A 26,142-nucleotide genomic window follows, 5' to 3' on the forward strand; every position below is an offset into this window, starting at 1 on the left:
TTAGTTGTATCTTGTTGGTTCAAGATCATAAATAATTTTTTCTTGAGTCAACTCAAACAAAAACCTATTTTGGGGAAGAGTAGCCTCGACCCTCAATCACTCGTGAAGTACAAGTCGGCTTACAACACTTGTGAAATCAAGTGTGAGATGATCAAGTATGTGAGAGTATGGTGAGTTTGTTTTGAACTAACTTGTGTTTTATTTTGTAGGCGTGTTTTTTTTTTAGGTACAATTACAAGGGAACCCGCGGCTTCAACCTCTCAACCCATGGACACCAATGCCACCAATGTTATTTTGGCCTACCTTGATACTATGTCCCGAGACCTACCTATGGCAAATGAAAGGTTGGATCGTATGGTAGGTCAAAAGGAGAAAGTGGGTTGCCCGTACATACTTCAATAAGAAGGCCGTAGCTCATGTGAGCTACGAGGAAAAAACGCTTTCCCCTACACTCCTATAAACTTAGAATATTGTGTTGTGGCTAGTAGTGGCCAATTGGATGTAGTTGCGGATTTACCTAGACTAGAGGTGTTCAAATTTCTCTATGGTGATACTCTTGGTGATCTTAGGTCACGTGAGGACCAAACTCTTGTTGTAAGTATGCAAACACTAGTTGATCCTTTAGATGACGAAATTGATTCTTCTTGTAAGAATGATTTATGTCCATATAGTGCTAGCCCTTATAACTTGAACAACGTTCTATTACCAATTGACAAGAGTACTCACACACTAGTATACCCTTGTGAAAACCAAGGTGAGTTTACGTTGGTATACGGGTAACCAAAAACTAGTGAGGTTGTGCAAAATGATCAATCGGGTGGAGATGACCTTGATTTATTTGAAGGTATAGTAAACCCGAATTCTGATTATCTTTGTGAAAATGGTTTTGTTCGTAACCCTTTGTCTACCCGTGATGGTATGAGGCTAAGTACAGGTTACTATTTTGTAATGGAGTATGACCGAGACCCATGCCCATGGCTACTTTTCCCATTTGACCCCGGTGCCATCTTGGAGTATAGTAAAAGTAGTCTTGACCTTTGTTCTTTATTTCTTGAGTATGGTACCTTTGCTACCCATGATAGTTTATGTCTATGTAGGGACTACTCTCTTGAAAGAGAAAGCGTTGCATGCCTAGAAATGCTATTTACTCCTTCTTCGTGTGTTTTCTATGTTGAGCATACTAATGACTATGAAATTGAAATTAGTAAGTACTTACACGATTACACCGTAGTTGGAGTTGACTTGTGTGAAACCTTTATCTACCCTCTTTGTCCTAATGATATTTTTCATAGTGATATAGAGGGTATGCCAAATTTTGAGGCTGGCACCATAGAGGAAACTAGGAGTCGCCGAGACCTATGCCCTTGGCTACGGCTACCATTTGATCCTGGTGCCAACTTAGGATAGGAAAGGATTATTCTTGGTTTAGGCTCATTTTGTTTTGATGTTTATCTGAGCCACTTCCTTTGTAACATTTGTACTAGTCTTTCTATGTTTAATACAAAGGACCCGTGGATATACTTCAAATTTGTTCACCCTCAGCATGGCATGTTGATGTGTTTATTTTGCTAACCTTAACCCTCATGTCATGAGGATGTGTGATTGTTTGTCTTTTCTTGATTTTGCAAGGTACATATTCAAGGTTGAATCTTTTTCAAGAAGGGGAGGATGATACAAGTACGATTATGTAGATGGACTTATGAGGGCGTATGTTGGACCCGAGACTTGGTGTGTGCAAATAAAGTGCAAAGGAGGGCCTAAAAAGGCTCCAAAATAGTCCACATTCTACACACCAAGGGCACCTAAAGTGAAGCAATTGACTAAGGGGTCTGTAATACCCCATACTTCTACCTAGCTTAAAAATCATCCCAAAAATATTAAAGACTTGCTTTAAAGGATGAATCTACTTTTATACACATGGATTTTTTAATATTTTGACATTTTTTTGTTTGGGAAATTGAATAAGATTTCCATCGATACCAAATTTGCTTAAATTCGGTATTGGGGTAGAAAGTTATGGCCGAAATACAGAAAGCAATCTGAACCACCCAGGTGCGACAGAAAAGGATAATGAACCATCGATCTAGCGATGGTCCATCATTCAAACCATCACGGTAGAGGCAACGAGTTGACCTTCTGGCCAGGCGCGACGGAATGGATGACGGAGCATCGCCCAGACCATCTCAACAAGGTAGAAAGATCACATTCTGGCCTAGTACGACAGGAAGTTCGATGGGCCATCAAGCCAGCGACGAACTGTCGCAGATCCCATTCAGTAATTTAAAGCCATTTTTATAAGGTTGTTTAGGTCTTTTCACTTTTTTTAACACCTAATTATACCAAACCAGGGCTCATAACTTCATTATTCATCTACAACATCAAATTAGGGTTTTTCTCAAAGATCAATCTCCAAGAATAAGATCCCAACCCTTCTTCAAGAAACTAAGAGATTCAAGTTCTTAAAGTCCAAGAACTTCAAGAATCTCACAATCAAGGTATGTCGAGTGTTGATTCATGGGTCCCTTTCACCCATGAAGCTCAAGAATCTCTTTTCAAATTCCAAAGATTTTGTATTTATGAATGTTCATGATTTAGTTGAATTGAAATTCATGTCCATGTTGTTGTTTGGTTTTGATTCATGTTTTAAATTACATGTTCCAATGATTGATCTTAGTATGTAATGATTTGCATAATATTAATGATAAACCCTTCAAATTGTAAATTTATTTATGCAACCATGATAATTAGATGCATTGATGATGGTATAACCAAAGTATGCTCCCCATATGTTTAATTAAATATCTATGCGAAGGAAAACGTGTCATTATAGTATCATAGTATGAAATCCCCATTCATGTACAAGTTAATGCATGTCAAGTATTTGATGAAATGTCTTACTCAATGAATTGTGGATATATGTGTAGCCATTGTTGTGCATTCGAACTTGTGCCATGAATTACTTTTATGCTATCTAGTCCTGGGGGTATTTATACCCGATAATTTAGCTGTGTGCCTAGATCCAGTGTCAGTTTCATGATAATCTCAGTAACACCATGATCAGTAGAATTCAGTCAGTTACATGACTCAGGAAAACTCAGTAATATCATGAACTCAGTCAGTTAACAGGATTCAGTAACATTTCGCCAGTCCACGAAACTCAATGAACTTAGTCCAGTTTATCTCAGTATAATAAATTTAGTTTCTACTCAGTTGGGAGTAGGATTCAGCACCAAGAGAACCCAAGGATGAGGGCATACACTGACAGTAGAGGGTGTGACCCTTAGAAGCAATCCTTCTGTTCCAGAACTATGCAGCCAGCATGGGTTGAGACATCAACACTGTCAGTTGATGGTTGATGAGATGGATCAATATTTACAGATGAGGGTCCCATCATTTTCGTTTGGGGACACTACCAGGTTAGGGTCACTCACAGCTTGTCCTTACCAATGACACAGTATTGACACCCTTTCAATTGGGGTTAAAGATTGGACCCCAACTCAGCTATAATAGCTTATTAGGGGCATGTCGGTTAGATGAATATATCCCATAGTCTCAGTCTCAGTAAAATAACTCAAATAGTTCTTCAGATTTAGGACTGTCAGATACAGTCACACAGTTCAGCACGAAACTCTGCTAGTTCCATTAGAATCAGGACTGTCAAACATAGTCATTCAGTTAATACAAAACTCATGTTCTCAATATTTAGATTTAGTATTATCATGACTTTAGTTACAGTTCACGTATTCATGCATGTATCCTCACATAGTCATGTTGGTGTTCATGTCAGTCAGTTATAGTTCATGCATATGAACCTCTGCATTCAGCTTACCTCACTTGTGTACCAGTACATTCTCATGTACTAATGCATACTTTTCTTTGGCGCTATTGTATTTTATACCATAGGTTCAGAAGCATGAGCTCCATAGCATCCTTAGTATATCATTCGTTCAGCAGTCAGACTAGCAGTTAGTCCTCATCGTTCGAGGATGTTATTATTTGACTCTTTTATTCTCTCAGTACTTAGTTTATTTAAGCAGCTAGAGTTAGTTGGGGACATGTCCCATCAACTCTTTATTCAGACAGTTTAGAGGCTTTTAGACTAGCATGTTCAAACAGTTATTTCAGTTGTTTTGGTATTGATATACCGTATCTCCAGTTGTTATTATTTAACATATTTTTGAACCTTATGGCTTTTTAGCCTTTTATTCCACATTTATACAATATGTTATGCAGTTCTCAGTTACAGATATCAGTCATGGATTAGCTTGCAGTCCTTCGGGGTCATGAGCACCGTGTGGCATTCCGGGTACCAGATTCGGAGCGTTACAGGGTCTTTTGGATATTTTACACTATTTTGTAACCTACTATAAGTAGAATATGTTAGGTCATTTACTACTTAGTTTTTGTTAAATATTGAAAGTTGTAAACACTTAGAACATTTCTCTCTTGTGAGAAAGGCCCCTATGATCGAATCTTGTAACTAGGGCAATTCACAAGTATGGATTTCACTTGTGTTGCATTCAAGCTTGGAAACATTGGTGTTTTGAGGAGGTAAAGTCCCTCTTGTGTCAATGTAGGAGTTAGGTGTTTGTTGTGTGTAATATTAAGGGTCTAAGAGTCCATTAAATTTTTGGATTCTTAAGATTATACCCTCACTTGTCTAACTATCTATCCTTTTATTTATTGTAATCTTATAATCGTTTGTGTCTTATAATTCTAAGACATTTGGTTGTTGTTTCACATTGTTGTTGTTATCTTGTTCATCATCTTGTATTGTTAACTTTGTTTGGTTTATTGGATGGTTTGGTGTGAAAACACACCTTTGTTATCTCATTTCTTGGTGTATTTGTTGAATCTGAGAGTGGTCACCAAGAGAGTCCTCAGTTCTTAAACTTGTGAACTAATTTTGCTGTGTGTATTATGTAGTTCCTTGTTTTTATGATATTAATATGGCAAATGTGTCTGAACAAATTCATGTTCCTTAGATTATAGTGGAGATTTTAATGTAATACTGGATGAATCTAAGAAGTTCGGAGGTTTGTCAGTTACATAACAAGAGATAGAGGACTTTGGAGGATTTGTGTTTGTTTATGCATTAAATGAACTGAAGTTTACTGAAAGTAGCTATACTTGGTGGAATGACATAATTGAAATTGATTGCATATTCAAAAGACTGGTAATAATATTGGGGAATAATGAGTTTATGCAACTGTAGCCTAATAGTGAAGTCATTTAATTAGGCAAGTATCGAATTATGTACCCCTTCGTGCGGTTTGTGATACATCTTAGGAACAGGTTGTGAAACTTTTTAGATTCCTGAATTTTTGGACAAAACATGCAAAATATAATATGGTAGTTAAGGAAGCTTGGATGGGGATAATAGAAGGATCACATTTTACCATTGTACATGCAAAGATGAGGAGAGTAAAACAAGCACTAGCTTAGTGGAGTAAGAGGACTTTTGATAATATTTTTCAAAAAATTGCCACATTAGAAGATGTTGTAAAAGCCAAGGAAATTCAGTTGGAAATCTCTCTATCTGAATAAAATAGAACATTTTGAATAAGGTTGAGGCCGATTTAAAAAGGTATTTGCATATAAAGGAGGAATTTTGAAGGCAATGAACTGGAATGAAGTGGTTTACTAAATGGGAGAGAAATATAAAATTCTTCAATGCATATATGAAAGGGAGAAGAAGGAAGTTGCAAGTGACAGAGATACAATCAAGACAAAGGGACATTATCACTACTACTTAAAGTATTAGTGAAGAGGTTGTGAATGTGTTTAAGAATAATTTATGGAGACACAAAATTATGTTCCTAGTGATTTATTGAATAATATTCCTTAATTGATAAGTTAGGACCAGAACGAACAAATAGAGAAGATGACCACAATAGAGGAAGTAAAAACATGTGGTTTATGCTTTGAATGGACACAGTGTTAGTGGACCTGATGAATTCTCTGGCCAATTTTTTCAAGCTAGTTAGGAGATTGTTGGTGAGGACATCACTAATATGGTTAGACCATTGTATTTGTGGGAAAGAACTTCCTATATATTACTCACAACAATCTGGTTTTATTACCAAATAAGGAGGATGTCAAAAACTTTGGTGATTTAAGACCTATTAGCCTAAGTAATATTGTTAATAAGATTATATCAAGGCTATTGTATGAAACAATTGTAGATTTTCTCCCAAATATCATATCCACAAACTAGACAGGTTTTGTGAAAGGGCGGAGCATTACAAAAAATATTTTTTTGGCTCAAGAAATTATTCGGCATATTATTATGAAGAAAAAACATCGTAATGTAGTGGTGAAGTTGGATATGACAAAGGCATATCATAGAGTATCATGAAATTCCTTATCAATGTGTTGAGGAGTTTTGGTTTACAGAGGTACTAGAAAGAAGCTTGAATAATCTCTTTGACGATCCTTAGTCCATAGATGGTTAAGTGGAGTCCATAGATGGTTAAGTGGAGTCCAAAGATAAGTCATCTATCATATGCAGATGACACTATTCTATTCTAATTAGGACAATCTGGGTAAGCCAGAAAGATGATAAGGGTCTTGAGAGAATATGAAAATGCTTTAGGGCAGATTGTTAATTTAGACAAGAGCTTGTTTTACTTGCAGGAGAAGACTCCACACAGGATAACAAAACTCATTAAAATAATCACATGCATTAAACAAGGTACCTTTCTTTTTCTTATCTTGGTTGTCCAGTTTTATATGGGAAGTCATATTTTGAGGATTTAAGTAAGAAAGTTATGAAGAGGTTGAGTTTGAGGCAACATAAATTGCTATCTTTTGGAGGGAGATATGTACTTATTGTTCATGTATTGCATTCTATGCCTATTTATCTTTTGTCTGCTATGATTTCTTTAAATGGTGTTATTAATTAGCTTCAACAAATTTTTTCAAAGATGTGTTAGGCAAACACCACTGGAGCAAAAAACAAACACTGAGTTTCCTGGTACAACATGTACTATCCTAGAGAAGAGGAGGTATTGGGTTTATATCACTGCACATAGTGGCCAAAGCCCTGAGTGCAAAATTATGATAGAATTTTAGGACCTCAATACCTTTCTTATGGAGTGAATTTATGTGGAATACATATTGCAAGAAATTTCACTCATTTATTGCTAAAGAATATGGTACATCTTATGTATGGAGGAGTCTAGTAGTAGTAAGGGATGAGGTGGAACATAATTTTTAGTGACAGGTGAAGGCTAATAATTTAAGTTTTTGATTTGACAATTGGATGGGGAAAGGTGAATTGTACTATGTTGAGGTTGAGAATGCTAAGGAGGAAGAATTAGATGTGAAGAATTTTGTTAAAAATAGGGGTTGAAATATGCAGAAGTTGAGTAGGAGTAAATTATCAGAGTGAATGGCACAGTAGATTATGGAGAATATAAAGGTTCCTAATCCAAATCATATCAATGAGATGCCTTGGTGGACTTAGAATACTCAAGGAAATTTTACTGTCAAATTATCTTGGGAGATTATGTGGATCAAAAGGGAGAGAAATGATGAGTGTAAGACTATTTGGGCAAAAGGGCTACCATTTAAAATTACTTTCTATATGTGAAAAACATTGAGGATAAAATTTGCTATAGATGATAATTTGAAGTGGATGAGAATTGATGTTGTGTCTATGTGCTGGTGTTGTGATACAAAAAAGGAGGAAATCATAGAGCATTATTTTAATAGCCCCATAGATGAAATGCTATGAAGTCAATTTGCTATTTTTTGCACGTATTGCCATTGAGGAGATAAAGTTACGTCAGATTATTCAAACATGGTGGACTATGAGAGTGGTTCCAAAAATAAATACTATATACTGAGCTGTACTAGCAATTATCATGTGGTGCTTATGAAAAAGAAGGAATGAAATCAAACATGGGAGGACAATAAGTTTCATAGGCTTATATAGCAGGTACAACACTTGATAAGGAAACTAATCTAGTTTTTTTGTATCATTGGATAAAAGTTGGAAAGGAGAGTTGGCCCAACATATTCAATATCCTAAGGCTGTACAAACCAAGGTTACATTGTCATAGTTTTACTTGGAGATTTTCGGAAAAAAATAAAATTAAATGTAATACTGATGGAGCATGTAAACGTAATCCTGGGCTAGGAGCTATGGCTTTCTGCATTAGAGATGAAAGCTGGTCTATACTAAGGCTAAAGTAATGGGAGAAACAACCAACATTGAAGCTAAGGTAATGGCTATCAGTGAGGCCATTACTTTCTCCTGTTTACATAACTACATAGGAATCACCATTGAGACAGATTCTCTAACCATGGTGAGATGATTAACATACAATGAAAGATACCGTGGGGACTTATTGAGCTGATTGAAGATATAAGAAGTAAACTACATGATGTGCAAGGGGAGGTCATACACATATTTAGAAAAGAAAATGTAGTGGTGGATGCTCTAGCTAATGATGTGATAGAACTACAACTAACTAAGGAGTTTAATAATTTTAGGGATATATCGGTTACCACCAAAAGGCATATAAACATGGACAAATCACAGGTCCCAAATCATAGAACAAAGGCACACAAAATAAACAAGCAACAATAAGAAAAAATAGTAGGTTACAAATAAGAGAGGAGCAGATTCACATCATAAAAGAAAGCATAGAGGGTCCCAATAAATACATTCCCATGAGGGTAAAAGACAGTACCAAGCACTTTAATAAAGTATTTTATCATTATAGAGGCAAATGAGATATACTAAACCTAGATAGATGCCCTAGCTATCAAAAAACTTCACCCAAAAAAATTAGTTGGAGCCTTCTGCCGCATGACACCGGATCTACCTTAGTCTTTACGCTGCACTTACAAAAAAGTGCAAAGGTTAGTGATAGGGGAGTTAATGTTTTGATGAGTACAATGGCAAGAAAGGAGATTTACTTTTTTGTACTAATCGATGGGTAAGCATTTTACGTCAGTCTTGTGGGGGTGAAACCCCGACCTCCTGAAAAATACTTGAGGTTAAATGAAGGAAAAAGGAGAAAAATAATAAGAAGGAGAGAAATCTCACCAGGGACAAAAATGATAGATAGAGATGAAATAACCATCAAAGTTGAAGGATGGAGCTTCCAAGTCACCCAGAGATGGAATATGATGAAGTGACGGTACCAGATTTGGGGGAACATGGCTTAGGTGCAGCAGATAGTAATGAGAATAGTACGATGTAATCTTGTTTGAAAGAGAGATTTTTTATATATAAAGTAGAAACTTTTCATCGTCTTAGATATGGACCAGATCCTGATGTGGATCTTGGGTTAATATTATAAATTTTGGGCCTATTTTTTGTGCTTTGGTAATAAATAAAATGATCCAAGCCTGGACCAAAAATTATAAATAAAAAAAGAAATAATTTCACTTGGATGGATCTAATTTCTCAATATTCCTTGAATAATTAAATGGCCCCACTTTATATCTAGACACCTACAAATTATCGAATAGACTACATACACCTCCCTCTGATTTTTTTCCATACTATTTTTTTTATCACCTTTACCTCTATATACAAAGGGAAATAACAACATTGTAGAGGTGCCCCATATTTTTTTCTAGCAATATCAGCAATGGAAACTCCTCCATTTTTGTCAAATTTTGTTCCCCACTAACAGTAACCAATAACAACACCAATAAGCCTCCTCCGTGAACACCATCTCTTTCCACCTTTAATACCTAACAAACAACTTCCCGAATTCACCATTCACAATCAGTGAATCCAACATGTCACCGCATCTATTAACTCACATGTCACACCAAAACAGAGAAGAACCATCAGTGCTCATCCACTTTTTCAATCATCAAACAACAATAAGATATATAATTAAATAATCTCCTCCACCCCATTAACAAACATCTGACACCAAAAAACGCCGCCTTCCACCACCATCAAAATCTTCCAACACCGTATTTCACCACCACTACATTGAAATGAATACCCAACAACTTCATCAAACCCAATTGACACCACTAACAACTTCAATCTAAAACACTCACTCATAATTAAAAAAAAGAGTTGGATTGACGTTTTAGAAGCAAAAACAAAGAAAGTAGGTCTGGTTCATGGTTCAAATAACTTTTCAATTGTCAGTTGAGTAACTCTTATGGATTGCAATACAATTGAGGTCCAATTCTTTCTCTATTTTATTTAATCCCTTGATTCTTATATAAAATCGATAACATGTTCTCGATGATTCATTTGTGATTAAATGTTTACATTGTATGATGCTTGTCTATGATGTATGAATTTCCTGTTTCTTTTACATTAAAATATTATGTTAAATTAACGAATTTATGAGATTTGATTGGGTTGAGGGAACAAAATGAATCAAAATAAAGATTTACTTGTTTAATTCATAACAAAAATTAGCTTGATTTAATTTGTTGTTTCTATTAATTTGAATTTGTTTTCAATCGATAGTAGCATGCCTAAGTAGGTGAATATTAGGTAGGCAAACTTTAAGAATTCATAATTGTTTAATGTTTGAATTGCTTGTTTGATTGTTTTTATTTTATTGTTTTGATTAAATGTATTTATTCGTTGAAAAATTTCCTGTGGCATTCTGTATTTGACGGTGTTTGTGGAAAATACCCGAGATGTTGGGTAAACATATAGTTTAGGATAGTTAGGATAACGTATGCTTATTTTCATACTTTTTTTTATTTTGGACTATATAATTAGATTGGACATTATTTCTTATTTCTGTGTATTGCTATGTGTTTCTTTGCTTTATTTGTGAAATCTATTTATTTATAAGTGTCAATTTAGCCAACATAAATAAATGAAGCGACCGTACTAAAATTACGAGACAGAAGGGTGCCTCACACCTTCTCCTCGATCAATAGAATTTCTTAGCTGGAATCTCTATTTGCAGATCAGCTTTAACACCCTATTTGGATGGTGGTTTCTCATGGTATGGTATGGTATAGTTACTAAGAGAACCATATTTTTTTATTTTTTTTAAATGTATGGTATGGTATGGTTTAATTTCATGGTTTGGTAACCATAAAAACCCTCACTTTATGTAGCCACCAATTTGGTGGTATCCCATTTTGTTTTCCAATTATGTCCTTACTTAAATTATATAATCTTATTTTATGCTTCACCTTATATTGTTTAACTCCACCTCCTACCCCGCCCCCCTCCCTTACCTGCTCACCCATTTTTTTTAATTTTTATTTTTAGAAAATTATAAACTTTTGCCTATCCCACCTCCTACCTCGACCCAACCTCACCCCCCGCCAAAACCCCTGCCGTAATTTATTTTTTTAAAAAAATTAAAAACTTTTTCTTACCCCATCCTCACCCCTAGCCCTCCCCCACCTACTAGCCCCCTCTCCTCCACTAATTTTCTATTTATTTATAAAATTTATTTTTTAAAATTATTTAGAAAATATTCTTACACTACCCTACCCTACCAACTCCCCCCCCACCCCATAAAAAAATTTAAATTTTTCTCTTACCCAAACCCCTACCTCTTACTCCACCACCCCCACCGCCTAAATATTTTTTGTTTTATAAAAATTTAAGTTTTTTCTTTCCCCGTTTCCTTTATCATATTCGTTTTTATTATTTTGTGTTAAATATATATAAATATTTTTAGAAAATATTTTTCTATTTTCTTAACGAACACAAGAAAATAAATAAGAAATAATTTATTTTTCCTAGAAAATATATTTTAGATTCACTATAGAACATACCTGCAACATACACAAAAGATGCCTTCAAACTTTGTACTTGTTATTGGTGTCATGTCTCAAAACACCAAAAAGAAATGAAATTTATTACTATAAAAAATGAATTTAGTTATATTTATTTTGATCTACTCCTTTATTGATTTTTTGGAATTTAAATAAATTTAACAACTTAATATATCTACATGGCATAATTTATGACAAATTAGTAGGAAGAAAATTATTTTATTAATAATTGTTGAGAAATTTAATATTTATAATAATTAAGGGTATTTTAGTAAACTTACCTGTTACGATATAGTACTAAACTGTCAAACCGAGTAATAAAATAATTATGAAACAACAATGAATGATACAGTCTATCCAAACATGGTATTGTATGAGACTGTACAGTACAATACCATACCTTACAGTACCGTACATTATGAAACCATGACAAACCACCATCCAAACAGAGTTTAAGAGTCAAATATTTTGAAAATAATTTTCTAGGTGATTTGGCACACCAAAATTCAATGTATAGTGGCGACTATAAATTTTAATCTAAATGCATTATTAAAACATTTTTTTACTCAAATCCAGATTTGAAAATCCTTTTTGAACTTACATTAAAATAAAACTTATGGGTAAAAAAAAGGGTGTGAAAGTTTTGACGGCTCTGTTGGGGATTCTAGAATTCAAGCTTCATATGTTGGTTTGTGTCGGCTTAGTTGACACTATAGTTGAATAGATACCTTATTTGTTTATCGTTTTTTCATCGTTATTGGATGTCTATGTGCTATTTGTTTATTGTTTTTCATTATCTGTTATCGTCTTATACATGTCATCACGAGCATTATTCTGAGTTATTTTTTTTAAAATAAGCCCCGAAACACGTTATGAGCCTGCACAAATACTTTGTTGAGTCTTTAAAATTATTTAGGAGGGGTGATATTGGAGCGTGGAGTGGGCGGACAACTAGTGTAGTCACTATCGATCACATGCCACCCCAAACGGTCTTACCTTGTTAGTGATCCAACTTAGGAGGTTAGTCTTTAGGACACGAATATGTGCATTATGCTGAGACCTAAAAGGACTCGATTGGTCCTTTGTAGGAGACCGACTCATCCAAAGAATCCCTATGTGCTACTTGTTGCATTTTGAGGGTATAAAGGTCATTTGGTGTATTGATTTTTGAGGATTGCAAGGATAAGTTGAAAAAAATAATAAAAATCTTATTTTGTAGGTGTTTGTCATGAATCAAGACTATCCCCTAATCGTAACATGATGCTTCGAACCGTAGGTAATCACAAGCTAACCCATAATTTTGACATTATGCTTGATTAACTAAAAATTATTAAAATAAGATACTGAATGCGGAAGTTACTAAATAAATACCAAATGTTAATCAGGATTATTTACAATAGTTGTAACCTGGAAAGAAGCTGAAACTGAGTACAACAACGCAGACTGACTATCTATGAAGATTCTACTCATATTGACTTTAGGCAATCAGGACATGGTCCCCAGCTATCCCTAATCATTACATATAAATAAAAATAACACAATGGGTCTGCGATTGACTTGAATCCCTGAAATAACAGAACTCATCATTTGCTAGCAGAAACTAATAGTCTGTCTGACTAAGATCCTGCTAGTAAGAACCTGAACATCACATGAAACATGTAGTTAGAAAAGATATGTGATCAGTACTTTTGAATGTACCAAGTATGCAAGATATACACTATAAATAATTGAATATAAGATTGCTATGAGTGACAATATGTAACAATTCACTAAATGATGAGCATGAGTGTAAGGACACCAGGATATTTTGAAACTATAAAGCAATATACAATTGGACATGTAGACACTGAAATATTTTAAATAAAATAATTCTGAGGTATATTAAGATGCAAGGACCCACCTGGCTAAGCATAAATACTGAATGCATGAATATTATGAGATAACTGAAATACTATAAACTAGACTGAACTGAGGGTCATGCAAATACTGAAGGTTCAAACTATGGGAGATACTATTAATCTACGAATAATCATGTGAGATAAACATAAAGTGCAACATATGCCTCATTGAAATGCCACAATATACCTTATCGGTGGTATAAAGTCATGATTTTGGCGTGATCACTCATGAGCCCATTAGCGGGAAAATACAATATCATACCTATGGTGGCACGTAGTTTTGGGATTTGAATTTTGCTGAATCCTAATCCAACTCGGTGTGAAGTATGACTCCCAACTGAACATAATTAATAGATCGATGAGACGCCATATCTCGATGTCAATCTGAGATGACATAGCTGGATGTCAACCTGTTCATAATCATGGATATCATCCTTGACTATCATACCATTGATGAACCTTGCTTTTATAAGAAAACTAATCAATGATAATTGATGGCATTTCAAATACCACACTAATCGAGAATCTTACTTTTGAAAAAAAATGTTCAAGAGCATTGATGGAATATCTGGGTGTCATATATGTCATGTATATTAATAGTATGAGACGAAGCTTTAGAACATAAAATAAGAATGTATATGCATAATTATGTATGTGCATCATGTATTTCTAAATACCATGACGTGTAAGTTTATGGGGGGCCTGAGATCGCTGGAGTAAAATGCATAAAATTGTTAGTTTCCTATACTTAAGTTTTAATAATGACAAAACTAATGAATGGGCTTTTTCAGGACATTTGAGGATCAATAATAATTAAAGGAGATATCACACAAAGATATGAAGGATTAAGAAAGGGTAATTCAGAATGCAAGCAAGCAAGAGAGCCGACTCCAAAAATGGAAGAACATCAAATCATGGAGATCTATGACATCTAAAAATTATGGTAAACAAATCAATCAAATTCAAGAATAGAAGGACGAACGATCACAATCCCAAAATCACGGCATAACAAATCAATCAAGACTAAAAGCAAAAAAGAATGAAGATCAAAACCCCTACATGGACATATCTGATATAGACATGTATAGCTAAGGAAGTTGCACCACATATGGGCGTATCTTATATGGACGTACATTATGGTGTCATCCCTCAATCAAGGAATCAATTCAAAATCCTTGATTGAGAATAAATCTCTTGGGTTTACTTACAAAGAGCAACGACATAAGAAGCTGGAGACTATAAAAGAAAAGATGAAAGGCTAAGGCACTTACGTAACTTCAAGAAAAATCTCAAAGTATCTTAATCCTAGTCTCACAAAGCTTTGTAACTTTTAGTTCACAATTTTTGTATGAAGAATATGATCGAGAAAACTTGTAATACAAATTGAAGCTGTGTCACAAGATCTACAGAACAAAATAAGTCTTTGGAACTTATTTCCCATCATTGTACTCAAGCTCGATATTAAAGATCTAAGGAAACATTGAAACCCAAGGGGACTGGAAGTAGGCACCACAATGGTGTTCCAAACCAGGATAGATCTCTGTGTCTTTACTTTAAATTTAATTATTTACTTGCTTGATTATTTCAAATCTAATCTCTTTTGTGAAGTGTACTGATATGCAGGCTAGTCGACTGTGAGGAGTCAGTAGTCGACTCATAGAAATTTTTAATTCACCCCTACTTAAATTTTAATTGGTATTAGAATAGGTCTCACCAATAGTGTTGCTACACAGAACGTGAGCAAAGATCAAATGGCAAACTATCAAATTCCAGGTGCTTTCTTCAAAATGGTCACTCCTCCACATGACCTCCATATTTTAAGGGACATCACTACTCCTATTGGAAGAATAGATTCAGAATCTTTGTCCAATCAAATGACTTCTAAGCCTGGGTTATCATTAAGAAGGGACTAAAGTTGATTATAAGGAAAAAAGACAAGCAAAAGGACAAAGATAAAGAATCAAGCAGTACTGACGTAGAATACCTTGAAAGCTTCGCGGTCACCAAAGAACAACAAAAGGTAATCCAAACTAATGCACAAGCTATAAGTTTACTTCTTTGTGCAGTTAGTTGAGAAGAATACAACAAAATATCAACCTGTGTAACTGCAAAAGAAAAGTGGGAATTTTTGGAGGTAACATATGAAGGAACCACTAAAGTCAAAAAGTCGAAGATCACTGCCCTGGTCAATAAATACGAGTTGTTCATAAAGAAAGAAAATGAGGACATTGAAATAATGATTGCCAGATTCAGCAAGATCATATGCAAACTAAAGTCACTGGGATGATCTATCGACATAGCCTACAAGTTCAGAAGCTGGTTCAACGTCTTTCAAAAATTTGGTTAACCAAGGCTGTAATCCTAGAAAACGGAGATCTTCAGAACAAGACATATAATGAACTACGAGGTAATTTTACTGCATATGAATGAAATTATATCAACAGGTATCACAAGAACGAAAAGAAGAAACTAGTAGCCTTCAATGTCGTACCAACTGAAAAGAGGACATTCTGGAGAAAGCCAATAGCGAAGGAATGACCCTCATAAATAATTGTAGAGTAAGGCAGATTATGAGACAGAGACAGTATAGATCCCAAGGAGCAAAAAATAATGATTCAGCTAGAAATGATGATCGTTGCTATCAACGTGGAATACCTGGATATTTCAAACAAAACTTTCTGGAATTAAAAAGAAGATCATCCAGAAAGAACCAAAATTTTAGAGCTGGGAGTGATGAAGAAGAAATTGAAGCTGACAACATGTGCTTCATGGCAACAGGTGAATCTAGTGAGTAAGACCATACGACTGTCATAACTGTAATATTCTTTAATCTACTTTAGATATGATAACTGACGAGCTTTAAAAAGTTATATATAAATATAACAATCTCGCTCAAGAGAAGAAAAGTTGCGAAGGTCGATTTAAATAAAAACTAAAAGAGAAATAAAGAAACTGTCAGATAAAGATTGAAGCATGTCAAATTAAAATTGATCTACTTCACAAACAACTTGATGATGTAAAACTACAATTGAATAGCATTAAGAAATTACCAAGTCACAGTTTCGTGAGATCTATTCTATAAAAAAACTCAAGTTCCTCATCAGAATTGTTTAAATCAGCCAAAAACTCTCTCCTTTTATGGACCTGTCTATTTTATCTGTGGACAGAAAGGGAACAAATGCTACAGACGCAGGTATAATACTAAAAGTGTGTGGGTTTTGAAGCCTTAAGGAAACCCATCTAACCCGCAAGGACCCAAGACCACTTGGGTACCTAAACAATATTAATTTTCTTGGTTTGCAGAAACATGCCTGCAAGAGCTATAAGAAAAGAATGTGGGTCATTGATAGTGGATGTTCTAGACACATTATCAGGAAGAAATAAATTTTTTCTTCCTTGAAGAAAATAAATAGCGGATCAGTCAGTTCGGTGACAATGCTAGAGGCAACATCATCGGAGTCGGCTCAGTAAAGCTCAGCTCTTTATGTGAATTTATTGAAGTATATCTAGTACACGGCCTCAAACATAACTTGCTCAGCATTATTCAGTTGTATGACATTAGATTTGGAGTCTCCTTCAATTCTAAAAATTACTCTATCAAACATGACAAAAGAGATATCTCTCTCATTGGTGAATGCATTGATAATATTTATGTTTTAAATAGTCCTGACTTTGCTACCCTAACCTGCCTCACTGTTCAAACCAATGATATTTGGTTGTGTCACAGAAAGCTTGGGCATGCTAGTATGCATATCATAAAGAAACTATCCAAACTGGAATTGGTGAAAGGTCTGCCTAAACTTAAGTTTGAAAAGGATCACATCTTTGATGCCTGCCAATTGGGTAAACAGACCCAAACATTATTCAAAGTCAAAGACATTGTCTCTACTACCGAACCGCTTCAAACAATCCACATGTATTTGTTTGGCTGCCCCACCAAAACTGCAAGTATTGGTGGAAAGAGATATGTTTTCATTATAGTTTACGATTACTCATGTTTTACTTGGGTAATGTTTCTTGCTCATAAACATGAGGGTTTTACAAACTTTGAGATATTTTGTAGAAAGGCACAAAGAGAAGCTGGACACTTCATCAATTATGTTCACAGTGATCACGGAGGAGAATTTAAAAATAAGGTATTTGAGAAGTACTGTGCTCAGAATGGGTACTCTCAGAACTTCTCATCACCTCGGTCTTCTCAGCAAAATGGTGTAGTGTTATGAAAGAATCTATATCTCTAGAAAACTGCCAGGACCATGCTGTTAAAACATGATCTCCCAGATCACTTTTAGGTGGAAGCAGTAAGCACAATATGCCACATCATCAACAGACGTCTGATTAGACCTATTCTAAAAAAGATGCCTTATGAACTCTGGAGAGAGGAAAAAAGCCCAACGTCAGCTACTTCTATCCTCTTGGATGCAAATGCTTTATCCACAACAACTGTAAGAATATCTTGGGAAAATTTAATCCACAAATTGACAAAGGTATTTTCCTTGGATATTCCCCCATTAGTCGTGCTTACAGAGCCTACAATAAAATAATATTATGTGTTGAAGAATCTTTGCATATTGTATTTAATGAATCTAATCATCCTCTATGAGTTTAAGTGTTGATGAAGAACAGATGAGTGATCCACAATCTGGAAAAAATACTTATACCGCCTTTGAGCCATCACAAGACAAGTTGACTATACCCCCCCTCCCGGAGTCAACTTCTATAGTAGGAATAGTGAAACCAAATGTTCCAAGAGAATGAAAACACGATGCTAGCTATGCAAATGAATTCATCATTGGAAATCCAAATGATAGGGTGCAAACAAGAGCATTATTGAGGAAATAAGAGTCTGTTGCCCTTATATTTCAAATCGAACCAAAGAAGACTGATGAGGACCTTAAAGATGAATCATGGGTCGAAGAAATAAAGGAAGAATTGGATCAGTTTGAAAGAAACCAAGTTTAGACTTTGGTTGAAAGACTCAAGAACTGCCAGTAATTGGAACTAGGTGGGTTTACAGAAACAAATTGAATGAGGCAGGTAAGGTGATTAGAAAGAAAGCCAAACTTGTAGCACAAGGCTATTCTCAACAAGAAGGTATTTATTACAATGAAACCTTTGCCCCTGTAGCAAGGTTAGATCAATTCAAATTTTATTAGTTTTTGCTGCTATCAAATGCTTTAAGTTATATCAAATCGACGTCAAAAGCGCCTTCTTAAATGGTCTTATTCATGAGGAAGTTTTTGTAATACAATCCCCATTGTTTGAAAATCCATCTTATCCAAATCATATTTTCAAATTGTCTAAAGCACTCTATGGGCTCAAACAAGCTCCAAAGACTTGGTATGAGAGATTGAGTACTTTTTTGCTAAATAACAATTTTCAGAGAGATAAAATTGATACAACTCTGTTTATACAGAAGGTTGATTCAAATCTTCATATTGTACAAATTTATGTTGATGATATCATTTTTGGTAGTTGTAACACCTCTGTGTGTGAGAATTTTGCTAATGTGATGAAAGGAGAATTTAAAATGAGCCTTATGGGAGAATTCACATTCTTTTTGGGATTACAAGTCAAACAAAATCCCAAAGGTACCTTCATCAGACAAGCTAAGTACACGAAAGAGCTCATCAAAAAGTTCGGTATGGAAAAAGAAAAGAGCCTATGGAACTCTAATGATTTCATCCATAAGCCTTGATTCAGACTAGTCCAGAAAGGATATTGGTGAAAAATGTATGGGGAATGGTTGGATCACTACTTTATTTGACCGTCAGTAGACCGGATACCATATTCAGTGTATGTAATTATGCCAGGTCCCAGTCGACTCCCAAAGAGTTCCATCTGACTGCCGCCGAAAAGATTATCTGATACCTCATTGGAACTCAAGACATTAGATTATGGTACCCCTATTCATCCCATTTTGATTTAAATGGATATACAGACGCTGAGTTTGCAGGTGATAAAAGTGATAGAAGAAGCTTTAGTGGAACGTGTCAAATTCTTGGTGATGCCCTGATTTAATGGCACAACAAAAAGTAAACTTCAGTTGCCCTGTCAACAAATGAAGCCAAATATATAGCTGTTGGAAGTTACGGTACCAAATCTTATGGATTGTGCATCAACTACTTGATTTTAATTTATCTTTTGAATTTGTTCTCATAATGTGAGATAACACCAGAACTATTAGTTTATCTAAACATACTGTACATCATTCTAGGGCCAAACATATTGATATTAAGCATCATTTTATTCGAGATCATGTAGAAAATAGCAATTTTTTTTTAACCTTTGTTGACTCTGAAAATCAACTAGCAAATTTTTTTTACAAAACCCTTGTTGGAAGACAAATTTTGTTACCTTAGAAAGAGACTCGATGTTCTCAGTACTAATGAATTATGAGTTTTATTTTTGAACAAAAACATTGCTTTTGTTTGTTTAAAATTTTCTCGTCAGATTTTAACCAAATTATTGGGTTTCAAAAAGAAGTCATCATTACTCTCGCCGATTTTCACGCCTCCTCTACTGCCGCTGCATCTTCTTACCATCTCAACTCCCCCCTATGCCACCATTTCACTTTCATCAGTCACCCTTTTCCCTTACGCCTCTTTGTCTTCCCCTCTATTATGTTTTCGAACAGTCGCCTACACCTCTTTTTTTCTCCTCAACTCTGTTAACCATCCGTTCTTCTCCTTCTCTGCCCCTTTAAAACTCATCCTCTATTTTCTTCCATGAACATAACTCATCCAATGGCAAATATGTCCAAATCTCTTCCCAAAGCCCTCTCTGACAGTCCAGTTCTACTCTACGAGTCCTCTGATGAGTCCTCGATGGACTCTCAGTCAAATCTTATAAAAAATATTGTCCTACTTCCAGCCCAGCCCCTTCTACTAAGAAACCTTGTCCAAATTCTCTCAACTGAGATTGTTTGTCTCCTATACTTAAGTTTTAATAATCATAAAACTAATGAATGGACTTTTGCAGGAAGGGTAATAATGAAAGGATACCTCACACAAAAATATAAAGGATCAAGGAAGGGTAATTCAGAATGGCAGCAAGCACGAGATCCGTTTCCAAAAATGGAAGAGCATTAAATCATGGAGATCTACGACACCTAAAGATCATGGCAAGAAAATCAATCAAATACAAGAATAGAAGGACGAAGGATCACATTCCTAGAATCACGACATATCAAATCAATTAAGACTAAAATAAAAAAGGAATAAAGACCACAACCTCTACATGGACATATCTGATATGGACATGTATAGCTATGGAAGTTGTACCACGTATGGAAATATCTAGTATGGACGTACTGTCACGTCCTAGCCTAGAATGAGCGGACAAAAACCATATAAGTATGAGTTGTACAACTGACATATATTTTAATTAGAAGAGTTACTAATTCTAAACAATTATGAGGGTCTCTATAAAGGCACAATTTTGACTCATTGAATTTAACCGATCTTGACAAGTGAAACTATGATCACGTATGACAACTTAACACTGTCTACGAAGCCTCTAAGTGAAATTATAACTCTACAAGGAAAAGTGGTCGGGAAAGGGCCCCGACATACCCAAATTATAACCCAAACATGATTAAATAGTAGGTGTCATTTATCAGCTCCATATAAGAGAGCAGCTCACCGATTGCTTTGCTGAATACGGACAAGTGCCTAATATAAAAGTCTGTTGGTCGATATATCCGATCCTATATTTATAGAAATGTAGTGCCCTTGAACGTAGGGACTTTAGTACATATAAAATATGTACTAGTATGTAAAGCAGACAAAATGACAAGTAAATGTATGAGGATGCTCAATAAATCAAACAATACAATGAGCAACTGTAGATGACTGAATACTAGCACCTCTTATATGAAACTACAACTTATGATAAAATGGGTGAAAAATGCACCATATAAGACTATTACCTATGCATTTACCTTATTAACTTATCATATAACCACTTATGAAATAATCATCATTATTAAGGGCCTAATAATTTACCTATGTGATGTCATGTGCCTACTTTTAATACAAATAATCATACGATGGCCCACCAAGGGAATTATATGTCAAGTGTACGACATGTGTTATCTAGATACTCCTGACTATGATTTTATACGTATAACTGTAATCGCGGTCTGATATAGGGTATACCCCTCCTTGAGGCTTACTATAAGGGTCTACCCGTATGTCATATGTTCCATATATTGGCTCGAGTCAGGGCTACCCTATATGACAACAAATGCAAATGATTCCATAAGGACGGGTACACCACAATGTTTGGGTTTACTGTAGTGGTATGGTCTTGATCCTGTGCACAGAATCATGTGGACCGATATGCTAAGCCAAACCTATGTACCCTCCTGTTGATAACTTTTATCAAGTAGTGCCACATCGGCCTATGCAAGTATATCATGATAAATATTATTCAACTATTAAAGTAATGTTTCTCATATTCCACTAACTTCTCTACTAGTGTCGAGTTATTCAAACACTAGTTCTTATTTTATTCTATCACTATATCTCTATGTGATCCAATATAAAAATACGACTATGCTATGTCCATTTATTCTAAACTTATTGTATGTGATAAACTTAATATATGGATTCTAAGAATTTCCAACACACACGAATACAAGTATGTGTCGCTCTATAGATACTTGACTTGACAAGGGTAAGAATGAATACTGCAAGTCTAATAAATGGATGCATGAAGGATAGAGACAAGTAATTAAAAATAGAAAGGGAACATGAATATTGTATAAATTAAGCATATAGTCATGTATTGAAATATTTGTTCCTATATATCAAGTAAACTATATCGATTCTGATAGGAGAAACAAATGACTATGAGTTATGCCTTTACGGCGAAGGAAGGTTTAGCTTTACATACCTCAATTTTGGGTTCCACAATGTACAACGGGCTTCCACTTTTATCTTACAGTAGGAAATCTCGAGGACTTCATAAATAAAGTAGATTTATTGGTTTAAAACTCCAAAGATTCAATCTACATAGCCATAATTTATTCACGTCATACTCGACTATGAAATTAAATAATTGGATCACTATGACATTTATCGAACACCTAGTGGACATAAAACTCCACGACCTTCATTAATAGTGTTTAAGCAATCAATTACTCTTATCCTTGATGAAGAAAATTCTACAAACATACTTACATATAGAACAACTCACTTCACTGCCGACGAGTTAACAGTTCACCCAATACATAATTCCATCAATTCTATTCAATTTCAACTTTTCACTTTTATTCAAGAACCCTAACTAATCTAACCCACTTCAAGATATAGTATAAAGATTCAAATTAAATATCTCCAAATGCTTATCTATAGTCATATTCAAAAATAGGATAAGGAGTTTACCTCTTGGAGTTCAAACTCCAACTATATATACTATAAATTACTTCTAGGAATTCTTTGAGGTTGCCACAAAATCCTTGAGATCGTGTTCCTAAGAACGTGTGTATCCCTTCTCTGCTAATAATCCTTTCTTGATAATTCAGGTTAACTGTCCTTGTTGCAAGGAGAGAAAAAAAAAAGGAAAAAGAAACGTAGAAGTAGTAACGTTCTTTCTTGATTGCTTGAAAGTTCCAGTGAATAATAAGGATTAGCACTTTCCCTTTTTTCAATTAATACTACTGTAAAAAATAATTAAAAAGTGGACCCCACATATTTTCAATATTATAGCAAATATATATATAAAGAAAATATAAGAAGGCATCAAGTATTGAGATTGATGATTATCTTACACTACTCTCCCTAAACTTAATGTTATACTCTACTACAATGTTAACTTAGATTTCTTTTCAAGATGCTACAATATAATTCTCGTTAAACTATGTGTACCACCCACTTTTCATAGATTAGGAGTTATACTTATTTAAAATAGTGAACTAACTTTAAAATTTTCCTGAGGTGTTACACGTACTTTATGGTGCCATCCCTCAAACAAGGAATCAATTCAAAATTTTTGATTGAGAAAAAAAATCTTGGGTTTCCTTACAATGAGCAACGTCAGAAGAAACTATAGACTATAAAAGAAAAGATGAAAGGCTAAGTCACTTACGTAACTTCAAAAAAATTCTCAAAATGTCTCAAACTTAGTCTCACAAAGCTTTGTAACTCTTAGTCAATAATTGTTGTATAAATAATAGGATTAAGTCAACTTTGTAATACAAACTGAAACTGTACCACAATATCTGAAGAACAAAATAAGTCTTTGGAACTTGTTTTCCATCATTGTACTCAAGCCTAATATTGAAAGATCTAAGGAAATGTTGAAACCCAAGGGTCTGAAAGTAGACACCACATTGGTGTTCTGAACCAGGATAAATCTCTGTGTATTTACTTTAAATTCAATTATTTACTTGCTTGATTATTTCAAATCTAATCTGTTTTGTGAAGTATACTGATCTGCAGACAAATCCATAGTGAGGAGTCAGTAGTCAACTTACATAAATGTTTAATTCACGCCCCTTCTTGAATTTCAAAGATAACATATGATGGTTGGAATTAGAATGACTCTAGAAGACTGAACTTAAATCCTAATTCCTGTCTCACGATGATCCTATCAGTTTAATACTATGTATTATATAAAAACACTATATAGATATACTTTATCGGAGATCACTATGAGGGTTTGCAAAGTTGGTAATATTAAAGTTCACCGATTCTAATGTCTAAGCTTAAGTGAGAAATATTTTATCTGAAAGTATCCTAAAATATATGAAACATAAAGAATGAATATTTAATTATTAATATATGAATTTCTAAATCATCGGTTGTTCATAACCCATCATCTCTGATGAATGCAACAAATCATAGCAATATTATAAGCTTAATGTAATAGAAAATTTCATCACTCCAACCCAAAATAAAAAATTTATCAATAAAATGAGAGTTCATAGTCATAGGTATGTAATGATGCTTAAAATTATGAAAAACATATATTTATGGCTTATTCAAAGAAAGGAATTGAAAGATAATGGATTTCACCCATTTTCACGAAAATCCTAAACTTGAAGAATGAATTAAACTTGAAGAATTGGTTTAACTTTCGGACTCAATGGGTGAAATAAACCCATTTATGAAATCCCACATAACTGGAGATGAATACCTTGAAGAAATCTTTGAAATTGTAGCTTGAGATTAGAGAACCCTGGTTTGCCTGACTAAGTGTCGAATGAATTTTGCGTTAATGGAGAAATTGGCACATTTAAGGCTTATTATCCATCCTTAGGATAGCTTAAACGACGTAATTGGGTGTTTAAAGAGTGAAAAAGGACCAAACAACCTCTTAGAAAATGTTTTGACTTTGCAGAAAATTCTCATCTGACGACTTGGTGATGAGCTTGTCAATCTGTTGATGGCTCTTCAACTCAGGTCGTTAAACTCTGGCTATTTTTTTTATCTTACTGGTTAAGGTTGATGACTTCAATTCATGAGTCATCAACCATTTGACAGCTCGTCAACTCAGGCCATTAATCTCTAGCAGACACCCTCAGGTAAAATGAGCATAACTATTTACTTAGGAATCGAATTGAGGAACAATTAGTGGTGTTGGAAAGAAGACTTGAAAACCTTTCATTTGGTGGGTATTTATATATAAAAATTTAGGAGTTATACTAGTTTAAAGATGACTAAAGAGTGATCCTATATAAAAGCTTTCAACTTGGTCATGAGCTAGGAACTATTTGTGTCCTTAATTCATGTCTAAATCAATTCACATACTACCAAATCACTATGTTTTGTTCATAATATACTTGAAGCACGACTTTATTCTTAGCTTAAATTTTCGGTGTTATAGTGTTGTTTGTAATTTTCTTTTCACATATCAAAACATCAGAAAGATTTTTATCTTTTTCACTCATTTCTTAAAAGCAAAAATATCAAAAAGAGTTTTTATTCATTTTCATTAGCATACATTTATAACTAGAAATCCAAAAAGATTTTTTGTAGGATATTTCTACATTTTTATGTTGAAAAGAAAATTCAAAAAAAGTTTTTTCATGTCTTAGGCTCCATTTTTTTTTTTTTAAGATTCAGACGTCTGAATCTGAATGCACATCTAAATGATTAAGATATTGTCTCTAGATCTGAAAACTGAATGATTAAGACTGTTTGTTTTTCAACATCTGAATGTATAAAAAAAATTATTTGTATACATAATAAATAAAAAATACAATTCAAATAAAAAATTAATTATATATTAAAAAGTATGTAATTTAATACAACAAAATTATTAGTATTTAATTGAGAAAAAGTATTTATGTTTGTTAGTGATAGTAGAGATGGCTTATAATGGTGGTTGTGGTGACAATGATTGATGTTAGTGATTAATAGTGTTGGTGGTGATAATTGTGATGGTTGGTATTGTAGTGACTGTTATGACGGTGGCGATTGATGGTGGTGGTGGTTGTTGTGATGTGACGTTGCTTGATGTTAGTAGTTTAAGGTGTTGATTGTGTTGGCTGAAACAT

General features: G+C 34.3%; 1 long non-coding RNA gene across 1 annotated transcript; it reads right to left on the reverse strand.

Moving 5' to 3' along the window:
* Positions 1 to 8,663: 8,663 nt before the first annotated feature.
* LOC107845216 lies at positions 8,664 to 9,198 on the reverse strand. Its single transcript, XR_001666744.2, has 3 exons — positions 9,059 to 9,198; positions 8,929 to 8,992; positions 8,664 to 8,847 (listed from the first exon to the last, which is right to left on the reverse strand). It is a non-coding gene; the product is annotated as an uncharacterized LOC107845216 (long non-coding RNA).
* Between the last annotated feature and the right edge of the window lie 16,944 nt (positions 9,199 to 26,142).

This window comes from Capsicum annuum, chromosome 10, assembly GCF_002878395.1.
Source record: "Capsicum annuum cultivar UCD-10X-F1 chromosome 10, UCD10Xv1.1, whole genome shotgun sequence".
NCBI lineage: Eukaryota > Viridiplantae > Streptophyta > Magnoliopsida > Solanales > Solanaceae > Capsicum > Capsicum annuum.